The sequence below is a fragment of the Callorhinus ursinus genome, unplaced genomic scaffold (genome assembly GCF_003265705.2).
Source record: "Callorhinus ursinus isolate GAN/ISIS: 27379988/994484 unplaced genomic scaffold, GSC_fseal_2.0 scaffold14, whole genome shotgun sequence".
Taxonomy (NCBI): Eukaryota; Metazoa; Chordata; class Mammalia; order Carnivora; family Otariidae; genus Callorhinus; species Callorhinus ursinus.
In genome coordinates this window covers 20,961,867-20,978,732 of record NW_027397076.1, presented here as the reverse complement: position 1 = coordinate 20,978,732, position 16,866 = coordinate 20,961,867, and the positions used below count along the sequence as shown (strand labels likewise).

Below are 16,866 nucleotides of genomic sequence, written 5' to 3'. Positions count from 1 at the left end.
TGATGGCTGCATAATATTCCATTGTGTATATATATATATATATATATATATATATATATATATATACACCACCTCTTCTTTATCCATTCATCTGTCGATGGATATCTTGGCTCTTTCCACAGTTTGGCTATTGTGCACATTGCTGCTATAAACATTGGAAGGCATGTACCCCTTCAGATCCCTACATTTGTATCTTTGGGGTAAATACCCAGTAGTGCAATTGCTGGATCATATGGTAGCTCTATTTTCAACTTTTTGAGGAAACTCCATACTGTTTTCCAGAGTGGTTCCACCAGCTTGCTCTCCCACCAGCAGTGTAGGAGGGTTCCCCTTTTTCCACATCCCTGCCAACATCTGTCGTTTCCTGACTTGTTAATTTTAGCCATTCTGACTGCTGTGAGGTGGTATCTCATTGAGGTTTTAATTTGGATTTCCCTGATGCCATGCGATGTTGAGCACTTTTTCATGTGTCTGTTGGCCATTTGGATGTCTTCTTTGGAAAAATGTCTGTTCATGTATTGGGCCCATTTCTTGACTGGATTATTTGTTCTTTGGGCATTGAGTTTGATAAGTTCTTTATAGATTTTGGATACTAGCCCTGATATGTCATTTGCAAAGATCTTCTCCCATTCTGCTGGTTGTCTTTCGGTTTTGTTGACTGTTTCTTTTGCTGTGCAAAAGCTTTTTAACTTGATGAAGTCCCAATAGTTCATTTTTGCCTTTGCTTCCCTTGCCTTTGGTGATGTTTCTAGGAAGAAGTTGCTGTGGCTGAGGTCAAAGAGGTTGCTGCCTGTGTTCTCTTTTAGGATTTTGATGGACTCCTCTCTCACATTTAGGTCTTTCAACCATTTTGAGTCTATTTTTGTGTGTGGTGTAAAGAAATGGTCCAGGTTCATTCTTCTGCATGTGGCTATCCAATTTTCCCAACACCATTTGATGAAGAGACTTTTTTTTTTTTTTTCCATTGGATAATCTTTCCTGCTTTGTCAAAGATTAGTTGACCATAGAGTTGAGGGTCCATTTCTGGCTGGGCTCTATATTCTGTTCCATTGATCTATGTGTCTGTTTTTGTGCCAGTACCATACAGTCTTGATGATAACAGCTTTGTAATAAAGCTGGAAGTCCAGAATTGTGATGCTGCCAGTTTTGCTTTTCTTTTTCAACATTCCTCTGGTTATTCAAGGTCTTTTCTGGTTCCATACAAATTTTAGGATTATTTGTTCCATTTCTTTGAAAAAAGTAGAGGGTATTTTGATGGGGATTGCATTGATGTGTAGATTGTTCTACGTAGCATTGACATCTTCACAATGTTGGTTCTTCCAATCCATGAGCATGGAACGTTTTTCCATTTCTTTGTGTCTTCCTCAATTTCTTTCATGAATATTTTATAGTTTTCTGAGTAAAGATCCTTTGCCTCTTTGGTTAGCTTTATTCCTAGATATCTTATGGTTCGGGTTGCAATTGTAAATGGGATCGACTCCTTAATTTATCTCTCTTCTGTCTTGTTGTTGGTGTATAGGAATGCCACTGATTTCTGTGCATTGATTTTATATTTTGCCACTTTATTGAATTCCTGTATGAGTTCTAGCTGTTTTGGGGTGGAGTCTTTTGGGTTTTCCACATGAAATATCATATCATCTGCAAAGAGTGAGAGTTTGACTTCTTCTTTGTCGATTTGGATGCCTTTGATTTCTTTTTGTTGTCTGATTGCTGTGGCTAGGACTTCTAATACTATGTTGAATAGCAGTGGTGATAGTGGACATCCCTGTCACGTTCCTGACCTTAGGGGGAAAGCTCTCAGCTTTTCCCCATTGAGAATGATATTTGCTGTAGGTTTTTCATAGATGGCTTTTATGATATTGAGGTATGTACCCTCTATCCCTATACTCTGAAGAGTTTTGATCAAGAAAGGATGCTGTACTTTGTCAAAAGCTTTTTCTGCATCTATTGAGATGATCATATGATTCTTGTTCTTTCTTTTGTTAATGTATTGTATCACGTTGATTGCTTTGCAGATGTTGCACCAACCTTGCAGCCCAGGGATAAATCCCACTTGGTCTTGGTGAATAATCCTTTTAATGTACTGTTGGATCCTATTGGCTAGTATTTTGGTGAGAATTTTTGCAGCGGTGTTCTTAAAGGATATTGGTCTATAATTCTCCTTTTTGATGGGGTCTTTGTCTGGTTTGGGGATCAAGGTAATGGTGGCCTCATAAAAAGCGTTTGGAAGTTTTCCTTCCATTTCTATTTTTTGGAAGAGTTTCAGAAGAATAGATATTAATTCTTCTTGAAATGTTTGGTAGAATTCCCCTGGGAAGCCATCTGGCCCTGGGCTTTTGTTTCTTGGGAGATTTTTGATGACTGCTTCAATTTTCTTAGTGGTTCTAGGTCTGTTCAGGTTTTCTGTTTGTTCCTGGTTCAGTTTTGGTAGTTGATACATCTCTAGGAATGCATCCATTTCTTCCAGGTTATCTAATTTGCTGGCATAGAGTTGCTCATAATATGTTCTTATAATTGTTTGTATTTTTTTGGTGTTGGTTGTGATCGCTCCTCTTTCATTCATGATTTTGTTGATTTGGTTCATTTCTCTTTTCTTTTTGATAATTGCATGATATAATCGGCTGCTCCCATGTTAGGGGCATAGATATTTACAATTGTTAGATTTTCTTGTTGGATAGACCCTTTAAGTAGGATATAGTGTCCTTCCTCATCTCTTATTACAGTCTTTGGTTTAAAATCTAATTTGTCTGGTATAAGGATTGCTACCCCAGCTTTCTTTTGGTGTCCATTAGCATGGTGAATCGTTTTTCACCCCCTCACTTTCAATGTGGGGGTGTCTTTGGGTCTAAAATGGGTCTCTTGCAGACAGCATATCGATGGGTCTTGTTTTTTTTTATCCAATCTGATAGCCTGTGTCTTTTGATTGGGGCATTTAGCCCATTTACATTCAGGGTAACTATCAAAAGATATGAATTTAGTGCCATTGTATTGCCTGTCAGGTGACTGTTACTGTATATTGTCTGTGTTCCTTTCTGGTCTATGTTGCTTTTAGGCTCTCTTTGCTTAGAGGACCCCTTTCAAGATTTCTTGTAGGGCTGGTTTCGTGTTTGCAAATTCCTTTAGTTTTTGTTTGTCCTGGAAGCTTTTTATCTCTCCTTCTATTTTCAGTGACAGCCTAGCTGGATATAGTATTATTGGCTGCATATTTTTCTCGTTTAGTGCTCTGAATATATCATGCCACTCCTTTCTGGCCTGCCAGGTCTCTGTGGATAGGTCTGTTGCCAATCTAATGTTTCTACCATTGTAGGTTACATATCTCTTCTCCCGAGCTGCTTTCAGGATTTTCTCTTTGTCTCTGAGACTCGTAAGCTTTTCTATTAGATGTCGGGGTGTTGACCTATTTTTATTGATTTTGAGAGGGGTTCTCTGTGCCTCCTGGATTTTGATGCCTGTTTTCTTCTCCAAATTAGGGAAGTTCTCTGCTATAATTTGCTCCAATATAGCTTCTGCCCCTCTCTCTCTTTCTTCTTCTCCTAGGATCCCAATGATTCTAATGTTGTTTCATCTTATGGTAATGCTTATCTCTTGAACTCTGCCCTCGTGATCCTGTAGTTGTTTCTCTCTCTTTTTCTCAGCCTCTTTATTTTCCATCATTTGGTCTTCTATATCACTGATTCTCTCTTCTGCCTCATTTATCCTAGCAGTTAGTGCCCCCATTTTTTGATTGTACCTCATCAATAGCCTTTTTGATTTCGACTTGGTTAGATTTTAGTTCTTTTATTTCTCCAGAAAGGGTTTCTCTAATATCTTCCACGCTTTTTTCAAGCCCAGCTAATATCTTTAAAATCATGATTCTGAACTCTAGGTCCGACATCATAGTAATGTCTGTATTGAGTAGGTCCCTGGCAGATGGTACTACCTCTTGTTCTTTTTGTTGAGGTGATTTTTTCCATCTTGTCATTTTGTCCAGAGGAGAATAGATGAATGAGAACAAAATGCTAACAGAGTAGCAATGTCCCCAGAAAATATACTCTAAACAAATCAGAATAGACCTGAAGCCGGGGGAAAAGAAAGGGAAAGAAAGAAAAAAGAAAAAGAAAAAGAAAAAGATAAAAACAAACAAAAACAGAACAAAACAAAAAAAAACAGAATATGATCAAATATGATCAGGCTAGTGCATAGATCAGTGCCACACACTAGATTTTGGGTGTATTTTGGTCTGTTAGAAGAAAGTGCCTCCCAAAATTTTAAAAAAAGAAAAACTTATATATGTACAAAAATAAGGGTTGATACAATGAAGGGATGGAATATGACTGTAAAGATGAAAATTATACAAAAAATTTTATAAAAGGAATTGATAAGATAAGTTGTTTGAAAAAAGAAAGCAGAGGAGTTTAAAAAAAAAGGGGAGAGAATATGATCAGGCAGGAGACTAGAACAAAGCCATACACTAGAGATTTAGGGTATATTTTGATCTGTTAGAAGAAACTATATCTCAAAATTTTAAAGAGAGAATAACTTACATAGATATGCCAAAAATAAGGGTAACTATTATGAAGGGATAGAATATGACTCTAAAAATGAAAAATAAAAATGTTTTTTAAAAAAGGGATTGATAAGATTTCGGTTGAAAAAGGGAAAAAATTTTTAAAAAAAGTAAAAAAAAATTAACTTTGAAAGACTAAAGAATCATGGTAAAAAAGTCATGAATTCTATGTGCAGTATTCCCCTAGCACTGGAGTTCTGCCATTCTCATTGATCTGTAAACTTGGTCTTGGTTGGTGATTCTTGCTGATATTCTGGGGGAGGGGCCTCTTGCTGTGGTTCCCAAATATCTTTGCCGGAGGCAGAATTGCCCTGCCCTTGCCGGTCCAGGGTAAATAATCTGCTCAGGTTTGCTCTCCGGAGCCTTTGTTCCCTGCAAGCTTTCGGTACAGCTTTGGAGGATGCGAGTGAAAATGGCTGCCTCCCGATCTCCGCCCCAGAGAGGCCAAGAACTCAGGGCCTCACACCTCAGTGTGCCCCAGAGAAAAGCAGTCGTTCACTTCCGCCTCCCTGGTCTCCGGCCGCACTCCGTGCTCACCTGGCCTGTGACCAGGCATTTCTATCTCTGGCACCCAACTCGGTGTGGAGTCCCCAAACCCAGCAGATCCCTGCGGTGCGCTCCTGCGCCGCTCCTCCCGGGGGAGGAAGGAGAGTATCCCCGGATCTGCCGCTTGTTGGGTCCCTGCTGGAGGATCAGTGGCCCGACTGTGCCGCGGATCACAGTTTATGGCAACCCTGAGCTGAGAGCCTGCGCCTCGGCTCTGTCTCTTCAGCCGGCTTCCCCGCTCCAGTACCTGGGAACTCTGCCACACTCAGGCACCCCCAGTCTTTCTGTGACCCCGAGGGTCCTGAGACCACAGTGTCCCACGAGGTTTCCACCCCCCACTTAGCCTCTGGAGCGACATCCCTCAGTGGAGCCAACTTCTAAAAGTTCTGATTTTGTGCTCTGCTGCTCTATCACCTGCCAGAAGCGGCTGACAGAGGACCCCTCCCCCGCCATTATCCTTCCAAATATCGCCTCAGATTCACTTCTCTGCATGTCCTACCTTCCAGAAAGTGGTTGCTTTTCTGTTCAGAGAGTTGTTGCTATTCTTTTCTTCGATCTCCTATTGAGTTCCTAGGTATTCAGAATGGTTTGATCCCTATCCAGCTGAATTCCTGAGAGCAGACGAAATCCAGGTCTCCTACTCTCCGCCATCTTCGATGACATGATATTCTTTATAGAAAACCCCAAAGACTCCACCAAAAAACTGCTAGAACTTAGAAAGGAATTCAGTAAAGTTGCAAAATACGAAATCAACATATATATATATATATATATGTTGCATTCCTATACACTAATAATGAAGCAGTAGAAAGTGAAATTAAAAAAATTCCTATTTATAATTGCACCAAAAATAACAAAGTATCTAGGAATAAACCTAACCAAACAGATAAAAGAAAGACCTGTACTCTGAAAACTATAAAACACTGATGACAAAAATTGAAGATGACATGAAGAAATGGAGATATTCCATGCTCGTGGATTGGAAGAACAAATATTGTTAAAATGTCAACATTACCCAAAGCAATATACAATTTAATGCAATCCCATCAAAATACCAACAGCATTTTCATAGAACTAAAACAAACAATCATAAAATTTGCATGGAACCACAAAAGATCCTGAATAGCCAAAGCAATCTTGAAAAAGAAAAACAAAATTGGAAGTATCACAATTTTAGGCTTAAAATTATATTACAAAACTGTAGTAATCTAAACAGTATGGTGTTGGCACAAAAACAGACAAACAAATCAAAGGAACAGAATAGAAAACCCAGAAATAAACCCCCAGCTATATGGTCAATTAATCTTAGACAAAGGAGGAAAGAATATACAATGGGAAAAAAACAGTCTAACAAATGGTGTTGGGAAAACTGGACAGCAACATGCAAAAGAATGAAACTGGACCTCTTTCTTACACCACACACAAAAATGAATTCAAAATGGATTGAAGTCCTAAATGTGAAACCTAAAGCCATAAAAATACTAGAAGAGAGCACAGGCAGTAATTTCTGACATTGGCCATAGCAACATTTTTCTAAATATGTCTCCTGAGGTAAGGGGAAAATTAAAAAATAAACTATTGGGACTGCATCAAAATAAAAAGCTTCTTTTTTTGGTTGAAGGAAACCATCAACAAAACTAAAAGGCAGCCTACTGAGTGGGAGGAGATATTTATAAATGACATATCCAATAAAGTGTTAGTATACAAAATATATAAAGAACTGACATAACTCAACAACCCCCCCAAAATAACCCAATTCAAAAATGGGCAGAAGATATGAGCAGATCTTTCACAAAAGAAGACATCCAGTTGGCTAACAGACACATGAAAAAATGCTCAACATCAGTAATCATTCAAGGAAATATAAATCAAAACTAAAATGAGATTTTACCTCACACCTGATTGATTTCAGAATGGCTAAAATAAAAAACACAATAAGCAACAATTGTTGGTGAGGATGTGGAGAAAAAGGAACCCTCACACACTGTCAGTGAGAATGCAAACTGGTACAGCCACTGTAGAAAACAGTATGGATGTTTCTCAAAAGTTAAAAATAGAACTGCCTTAGGATCCAGGAATCATACTACGGGTGTTTAGCCCCAAAATACAAAAACACTAATTCAAAGGGATACATGCACCCCTATGTTTCTTGCATCATTATTTAATAGTCAAATTATGGAAGCACCTGAGGTGTCCATCAATAGATGAATGGACAAAGAAGATGTCGTATGTATGTATGTATATATACTAGTATATATAAAAAGTATATATATATGTATACATATATGTATATCTTTTATATGGCTGAATATAATATTATTCAGCCATATAAAAGAATGAAACCTTGCCATTTGCAATGACAGGATTGGAACTAGAGAGTATAATGCTAAGTGAAATAAGTCAAAGAAAAGCAAATACCATATTATTTCACTTATATGCGGAATTTAAGAAAAAAAACAAGCAAAGTTAAAAAAAGTGACAAACCAAAAAACAGACTCTTAACAACAGAGAACAAACTGATGCCACCAGATGGGAGGTAGGTGGAGGGATGGGTTAAATAGGTCATAGAGATTGAAGAGTACACTTATGATGAGCACTGTGTAGTATATAGAATTGTTGAATCACTATAGTATACACCTGAAACTAATAGAACACTATATGTTAATGATACTGGAATTAAAATAAAAAAACAATAAAAAATAAAATAAATTTAAGATTGCCTAGTTGACTAAGAAATATAGTCAATTAAAACTGCACTTAAATCTATCTAGTCCTCATAAACAATTTTAAAGGACTAACTTACCTAGTTTGGTAAGATTAATGTATGAAATTCAATGGCAAATTGCCACATCACAATGTTGCATTGTATTTAGTGATGTGGCCCAGTCATTCTTATTAAATCCAAATATAAGCTTAATATAATGCTGGAAAGATGGCTTAGTACACTTATCATGGTTACAAAACATTCTATCTGATATATGCCAATGATGAAACAGCTTGTGAATTCTGTCATTTCTGCTTGGTTACAGTATTGACACTTGCTTGCTAGAAGACTATCTAATTCTCTCATAGATAATTTATCAGAATTGGATTGTTTACCTCTTTACAAGTTGCTTTGGCAGATCAGAAGGTGTCCTGGCCTGGCTGGTGTTTGGCTTGAGTCATTGATGAATATGTAGGAGATAATGAATTAGAGACAGCCAAAGCCTGTGAATCTTGTTGTTGGAAAATTTCTGAATAGTCTTTGGCACAGTTTCTTCTTATTCAAGAGTGTTAGTTTTGGAAAGCTGGAGAGCTGGGATTGAGGAACATGAGAAGTGAAATATATAGCAAAGGAAGCTTGTGCCTTTCAGTATAGGCTGAAATATAAGAACTTGAGCTGACTCCCTACTAGTGGTCCCCTCTAGAGGTTCTTTGAAATATATTTTCAAGTGCTCTGTATATTTGTAATAGGAAGACTACCTGAAGTCATAAAAGGAAAACTGATAAAATTAGGCAAAATAGCTATACATGAAATGTTATTCTTCCATATATTTTATTTTCATTTATTTTATTATTTCTATTTTTATTTATTTATTTGAGAAAGAGTTAGCAAGAGAAAGAGTATGGGAACAGGAGAGGGAGAGGGAGAAGCAGACTCCCCTGCTGAGCAGGGAAGCCCAACTAGGGGCTTGATCCCAGGATCCTGGGATCATGACTTGAGTTGAAGCAAACCCTTAACTGACTGAGCCACCCAGGTACCCCTTTCCATATATTTTTTAAATCAATTCTCTATGTGGAACTAAATTTTTGAATTTTGAATAACACTTATCAAGTAGTCTTTATAGTAATAAAAATGTATTTTAAAAGAAATAATCTCATTACATTTTTTTTTCTTACTCCTTTCCCTCTATAGGGAGGGAGGTGAGTTGAGTTCAACCTATTGATCCAGGTGAACTGATTCAAATCTCAGCTCCATAGCTTACTAATTCTGTGTCCTTCATCAAGCCCCTTTCTCCCTCCAAGCATCTTTCTATCACATGAAAATGAAAATACTACTATCCTCAAAGGAGAGTGGAAAGATAGAGATAATGTACATAAAGCATCGAGGTCAATGTCAAAGGTCCTAATGTTGAAGAGTGCAATTTTCTATCTTCACCAGGAAGATGTGTGTGTGTGTGTGTGTGTGACAGAGAGACAGAGAGACACAGAGACAGAGTGACAGAGTGACAGAGTGACAGAGAAACTGAGACAGTAAAAAAGAGGATAAGCTGCATAAAGACAGAGAAGATGCATTATTTTAGAAAACCCATTTACGTGTAATTTACAAAAGACACCAAAGAACACAGGTACACTCTTCTTTGAGAAATTTCCCTTTCTGGAATTTATTTTTTTAAAGATTTTATTTATTTATTTATTTATTTGAGAAAGAGAGAGGGTGAAAGAGTGATCACGAGCAGGGAGGAGGGACAGAGGGAGAAGCGGACTCCCCACTGAGCAGGGAGTCTGACATGGGACTTGATCCCAGGACCCTAGATCATGACCTGAGTCGAAGGCAGATGCTTAACAAACTGAGCCACCCAGGTGCCCACCTTTCTGAAATTTAATTGAAGAATGAAGGCTGGTGGAAGAGAGACTTCAAAGAATTTAAGAAAAAAGCTTGTTCTATTCTAGTACTAAATTTGGTGGCATCAAAATAAAGCCAAACATCTACACATAGATAATTTAAACACAGTAGATCTGGCAACCTGAAAAATATCCCCACGATTGATCTGACAACCACATAAGAAAAGAAGTACCTACTATATTCACAATGAGCAAAGATGACCTATTTTCTTACATTTGTCACTAACATCCTCACTGTTGCCAAGCTTGTTAGTGACAAATAACAAGGGAAAAGTCACAGCCTTATGTGATTTGAATCAGCCCTGTTTTAAGAGGTTTACTAATGTTGAGGACAGAATCTCTAGGAGTTGGCTTTCCTACTAAATATATACTTTTATTTTTTATGTTTTCAAAATCTTTAAAATTCTCCTGCATGGTATGCAACTAATTGTATTACTTATACTACAGACCCACACTAAGCTAGTTTTCCTAGGAAAAAAATCTAAATTGATTTAACATAATACAAATATTTTATTTATAAAAGAATAGAATCAGAGCCTGATGTTTCATTTAAAAATTTGTCATATTCTGGAGGAGAAAACAAAGGATACATAAATTTCCAAAGAACACACAGCTAGTAATCAGTTTAGCCATCAGGTATTATGATGTTATGCTTAATTCTAAAACCAGAACTCTTTTCCCTACATTTTTCTGCATTCTAATTACTTCACTTAAAAGACAAATTACAAAATGATAAAAGGCAAAGTAAAAGATAAGAAATGAAGTATTCTTCAGTTCACTTGGGGATCTTGTGAAAACTAAGAGTAATCAACAACTGTCAATACAGATCATCAAAATAAGAAAATATACCTTTGATAAATGGTAATATCTTTTTGATTATTTGCACAAAGTAGAACAATAGAGTTTTCTTACAAAGCAAATAAATGATACATATACCAATTCCCCATTTGTTTTGTTTTTTGTTTTTTTTAATTTAGTTTTATTATGTTATGTTAATCACCATACATTACATCATTAGTTTTTGATGTAGTGTTCCATGATTCATTGTTTGTTCAGAATACCCAGTGCTCCATGTAAAATGTGCCCTCTTTAATACCCATCACCAGGTTAACCCATCCCCCTACCCTCCTACCCTCTAGAACCCTCAGTTTGTTTTTCAGAGTCCATCGTCTCTCATGGTTCGTCTCCCCCTCTGACTTACTCCCCTTCATTCTTCCTCTCCTGCTATCTTCTTCTTTTTCTTTTTTCTTAAAATATGTTGCATTATTTGTTTCAGAAGTACAGATCTGTGATTCAACAGTCTTGCACAATTCACAGCGCTCACCATCGCACATACCCTCCCTATTTGTTTTGTGATTACATAGTTATATATGGCCTCAAAATTTAAATGAGTGTTTATAAAATCATAGTTTATTCATTTTTGTTTCCTAAGAATCAATATTAACTTTAAAGTTGAAGTTAGGATACATTAACTCTAATCACACTTCTATAAGTAAGAAGGTATGGATTTTGGATCTTGAGACAACCAACTCTATGGTCAAATAAACTTTGACAAACCAGGAAAAAATATGCAATGGAAAAAAGACAGTCTCTTCTATAAATGGTGCTGGGAAATTGGACAGCCACATGCAGAAGAATGAAACTCGACCATTCTCTAACACCATACACAAAGATAAACTCAAAATGGATGAAAGACCTCAATGTGAGACAGGAATCCATCAAAATCCTACAGGAGAACATAGGCAGTAACCTCTTTGACATTGGCCACAGCAACTTCTTTCAAGATACGTCTCCAAAAACTAGTGAAACGAAAGCAAAAATGAACTTTTGCGACTTCATCAAGATAAAAAGCTTCTGCACAGCAAAGGAAACAGTCAATAAAACAAAGAGGCAACCCACAGAATGGGAGAAGATATTTGCAAATGACATGACAGATAAAGGGCTGGTATGCAAGATCTATAAAGAACTTCTCAAACTCAACACCCAAAAAACAAATAATCAAGTCAAAAAATGGGCAGAAGATATGAAAAGACACTTCTCTAAAGAAGACATACAAATGGTTAACAGACACATGAAAAAGTGTTCATCATCATTAGCCATCAGGGAAATTCAGATCAAAACCACATTGAGATACCACCTTACACCAGTTAGAATGGCAAAAATGGACAGGGAAAGAAGCAACAAATGTTGAAGAGGTTGTGGAGAAAGGGGAACCCTCTTACACTGTTGGTGGGAATGCAAGTTGGTACGGTCACTTTGGAAAACAGTGTGGAGGTGCCTCAAAAATTTAAAAATAGAGCTACCCTATGACCCAGCAATTGCACTCCTGGGTATTTATCCCAAAGACACAGATGTAGTGAAAGGAGGGGCCATATGCACCCCAATGTTCATAGCAGCAATGTCTGCAATAGCCAAACTGTGGAAAGAGCTGAGATGCCCTTCAACAGATGAATGGATAAAGAAGATGTGGTCCACATATACAAAGGAATATTACTCAGCCATCAGCAAGGATGAATACCCAACCTTTATATCAACATGGGTGGGACTGGAGGAGATTATGCTCAGTGAAATAAGTCAAGCAGAGAAAGTCAATTATCATATGGTTTCACTTATTTGTGGAACCTAAGGAATAGCACGGAGGACATTAGGAGAAGGAAGGGAAAAATGAGGGCGGGGAATCGGAGAGAGAGATGAACCATGAGAGACTATGGACTCTGAGAAACAAACAGGGTTTTAGAGGGGAGGGAGGAGGGGAGATTGGTTAGCCTGGTGATGGGTATTAAAGAGGGCATGTTCTGCATGGAGCACTGGGTGTTATACACAAACAATGAATCATGGAACACTACATCAAAAACTAATGATGTAATGTATGGTGACTAACATAACATAATATAATTTGAAAGAGTTCAAAAAAATTTTTTTGAAAAGCAGATATAGAGTATTGAGATGATAACAGAGCACTTTTAAGTTAAAGAGAACAACAACAAGAAGACAGTATGAAAGCTTCTGCCCAATAGGCTGTACAGATTTTCAAAACCTGTCTTTCTTTAACCATTTTATAACATTATGGTAATGATTCAGGAGAATTGTAAAATGCTATAGGAAATTAAGTTAGGTTGAACAAATGATGTGCTATTTATCTATTTGACCAACATTTTTAGAGCCCTTATTTTGAGTAAGGCACTGTTCTAGGCTCTGAGGATATAGTGGCAAAGAAGAAAGCAGATAATATCCCTCTCCTCACAAAAATCCCATTCTCATGATATCATTTTTTACAGTAATCTTCTCAATATTCAATATTTTCCATTCTAGCTTTCTTTCTTCCTATGAGATAACAAATCTAGAGTTGGACACAAAATATTTCAAAATTAATTTTTTAAAGCTTGATAATTTTACCATATAGCTATACATATATAGTAATGCTTTAACATAAAATTGCTTATATTTATGTAGAATCAATTGATTGTATCCTAGAACTCATTAAAATTTGTTATGCAAAAATTAAAACAGATTTCTCTATTTCTGTTACTTAAAATTAAAGAAATTCATTTTTTATTGAAGTTCAATGACAGGTGAAAATTTTCAAATCAGGATTTGTTTAGAACGGGATTAATAAAAATACCATGTTATTGGTGGTAAAAATGTGCTTTATTTTTCAAAATAATGCAAGGTTTATGTTATAGACCAGACTGTGTATCCCTAAATTCATATGTTGAAGCCTTAACCTTCAATATGATTGTATTTGGAAATAGGGTAATAAGGAGGTAAGGGAGGTAATTAAGGTCAAACAACATCATAAAGGTGGGACCCTGATCTGCTGGGACTGGTGCCATTATTAAAAGAGGAAGAGGTACCAGAGATATTACTTTCTTCCTGTGCACACAAAGGAAAGGCTGTGTGAGAACACAGAGGAAAGGTGACTATCTAAAAGCCAGAAGAGAGGGGTCTTACCGGAAAACATTTCCTTGATCTTGGACTTCCAACCATGGGAAGATAGATTTTTGTGGCTTAAGTCATCCAGTTTTTGGCCTAAGAAGACTAATACAATTTAAAACAGACTGGCTAAGGACTGTCCTTTTGTGTTCTATCCTAAATGGTTTAATATCTTAATATTATCTATTTTAGATGAGAGATAGGAAGAAATTCAATGTATCTTGTTAAGACATCAAAATCCTTGAGGAGAACACAGGCAGCAACCTCTTTGACCTCAGCCACAGCAACTTCTTCATAGAAACATCACCAAAAGCAAGGGAAGCAAGGGCAAAAATGAACTATTGGGACTTCATCAAGATAAAAAGCTTTTTGCACAGCAAAGGAAACAGTCAACAAAACCAAAAGACAACAGACAGAATGGGAGAAGATATTTGCAAATGACATATCAGATAAAGGGCTAGTATCCAAAATCTATAAAGAACTTATCAAACTCAACACTCAAAGAACAAATGATCCAATCAAGAAACGGACAGAAGACATGAACAGACATTTCTGCAAAAAAGACATCCAAATGGCCAACGGACACATGAAAAAGTGCTCAACATCACTCTGCATCAGGGAAATCCAAATCAAAACCTCAATGAGATACCACCTCACACCAGTCAGAATGGCTAAAATTAACAAGTCAGGAAATGACAGATGTTGGTGAGGATGCAGAGAAAGGGGGACTTCTCCTACATTGTTGGTGGGAATGCAAGCTGGTGCAGCCACTCTGGAGAACAGTATGGAGGTTCCTTAAAAAGCTGACAACAGAGCTACCCTATGACCCAGCAATTGCACTACTGGGTTTTTCCCCAAAGATACAAATGTAGTGATCCAAAGGAGCACATGCACCCCAATGTTTATAGCAGCAATGTCCACAATAGCCAAACTATGGAAAGAGCCTAGATGTCCATCAACAGATGAATGGATAAAGAAGATGTGGTGTGTGTATATATTCCATACACAATGGAATATTATGCAGCCATCAAAAAAATGAAACCTTGCCTTTTGCAATGACATGGATGGAACTAGAGGGTATTATGCTAATTGAAATAAGTCAACCAGAGAAAGACATGTATCATATGATCTCACTGATATGAGGAATTTGAGAAACAAGACAGAAGATCACAGGGGAAGGGAGGGAAAATGAAACAAGACAGAACCAGAAAGGGAGACAAACCATAAGAGATTCTTAATCTCAGGAAACAAAGTGAGGGTTGCTGGAGTGGAGGGGGGTGGGAGGGATGGGGTGGCTGGGTGATGGACACTGGGAAGGGTAGGTACTATGGTGAGTGCTGTGAATTGTGTAAAACTGATGAATCACAGACCTGTACCCCTGAAACAAATAATAGATGTTAATTTAAAAAAAAAGACCAGACTATGGAAAGAGGCAAATGTCCATTGCCTAATGAATGGATAAAGTGAGAATGGATAAAGTTTATATATATATATATATATATATAGATATAGAGAGAGAGAGAGAATATTACCCAGCCATCAAAAATAATGAAATCTTACCATTTGCAACATGGATGGAGCTACAGTGTATTATGCTAAGTGAAATAAGTCAGCCAGAGAAAGACAAATACCATATGATTTCACTCATATGTGGAATTTAATAAACAAAACAGATGAACATAGAGGAAAGGGAAGAAAGAGAGAGAGTGGGAAACAAACCATAAGAGACTCTTAACAATAGAAAACAAATTGAGGGTCGATGGAGGGAGGTGGGTGGGGGAGGAACTAAATGGGTGATGGGTATTAAGGAGGGCACTTGTTATGATGAGCACCGGGTGTTATATGTCACTGACAAATTACTACATTCTACTCCTGAAATATTACAATATATGTTAACAAGATTTTAAACAAAAATTTGAAAAAAAAGACATCAATTGTAATTTTAAGAATGATGACAAATCAATAATCTAGAATGCAATATATTAACCAGAGAAGTCTGTGATTTCATAATTACTTTTGTTTTTCCCACAAAACTGAGGACACCAGTCTTTTGTGAAGTCATAGTCATAATATATACAGATTAAATGTGTAATAAAAGGCTACAGTAGTTAAATAGTTAAATGGCAAGTTAAATTTTAATACTTAAATAGTTCAATATAAATCCAGAAGCAAGCATACAAAGTTTGATTGGCCAAAGGAAAATAGTTATTATTATGAATACCATACACTTATATAGTTGAATGTAATTGAAAAAGGTTAGTTCACATGCATAATCTCAATTATCCCCTCAACCACAGAGGAAGTCACAAAAATATTAACAAAAATATCCTATTATGTACTCCTAGAGTTTCTTACATATCTTCTTTTCAAGAAAATTACCAGAATTGCAATTTTATCATTATTCATGTAATTCTTTGATTACTGTCTGTCTCTCCCATTAGACTGTAAGATACAGATTTCTTTTTTCTTTTCTTTTCCATTATACATAACTGTTTTTAACTCTTTATAATTTAAATTAAATGGAAAGTCTCCTAAAGGCCTAACTTCTCTTTTTCCCTTGGTCCTAATAAGTTTTGCATTATGGAGAATCACTTGAGAAGCCTCTTCATTTTCTTGTTTTCATGAAAATGGGATCACATTTATTGATCCTAATCATTTCATGAGAAACATTGATATACTTATGAAATTCAAATACTTTGTTACTATAAAGACAATCAATTTAGTCTTCAAACTGGCTAGGAATAAATTAGTAGTACTGATTGACAAATCATGTTGAGTATTGAGTTCTTTTTGATAACCTAAGAGTGGAAAACTTTATCAACCTTCTTTGTAATATAGGAGGGGATATTTCAATACCCTGAAACACTCCTTGAGGTGATTCTATAGTTTATCAAACTAGGACAATCTGGTGATGTGACAGGTGAAACGTATACTTAAGGTCTTCAACTTTGTTGCTACTTCTACCTCCATTCCCATATTCATGTACGAGATTCCTGATAGTGCTTCATTGCAGTTAAATGATGCAATAGTCCACCTAGTATGACATTAGGAAGGGAGTTATGTTGTAGTAATTCTTCCTAACTAACGAACACAACACCACTCTCTAGAGAAGTTTGGATAGATGGAAGCAAGAGAGAATTTCTTGGACTAAATTAGAAAACATGTTCTTGTAAGCAGTGAAAAGGATACATGGACCTCAAAGGATTTATTCATTCACTCTTTTTACTTTTACTTTT

General features: G+C 36.6%; 1 protein-coding gene across 3 annotated transcripts in view; it reads right to left on the bottom strand.

The window, feature by feature from the left end:
- Positions 1–16,866, bottom strand: part of MGAT4C (MGAT4 family member C) — a 1,003,641-nt gene that overhangs the window by 685,053 nt on the left and 301,722 nt on the right. The window contains exon 1 of one of the 3 annotated variants that reach the window (XM_073900562.1): positions 8,192–8,294. The exons of 1 other annotated variant lie outside the window; for it this stretch is intronic. The gene's annotated coding sequence lies outside the window, so the exon portion shown is untranslated. Of the gene's footprint in view, positions 1–8,191; positions 8,295–16,866 lie in introns of those variants that run through there. One more of the 3 variants, XM_073900561.1, reaches the window with a different exon arrangement.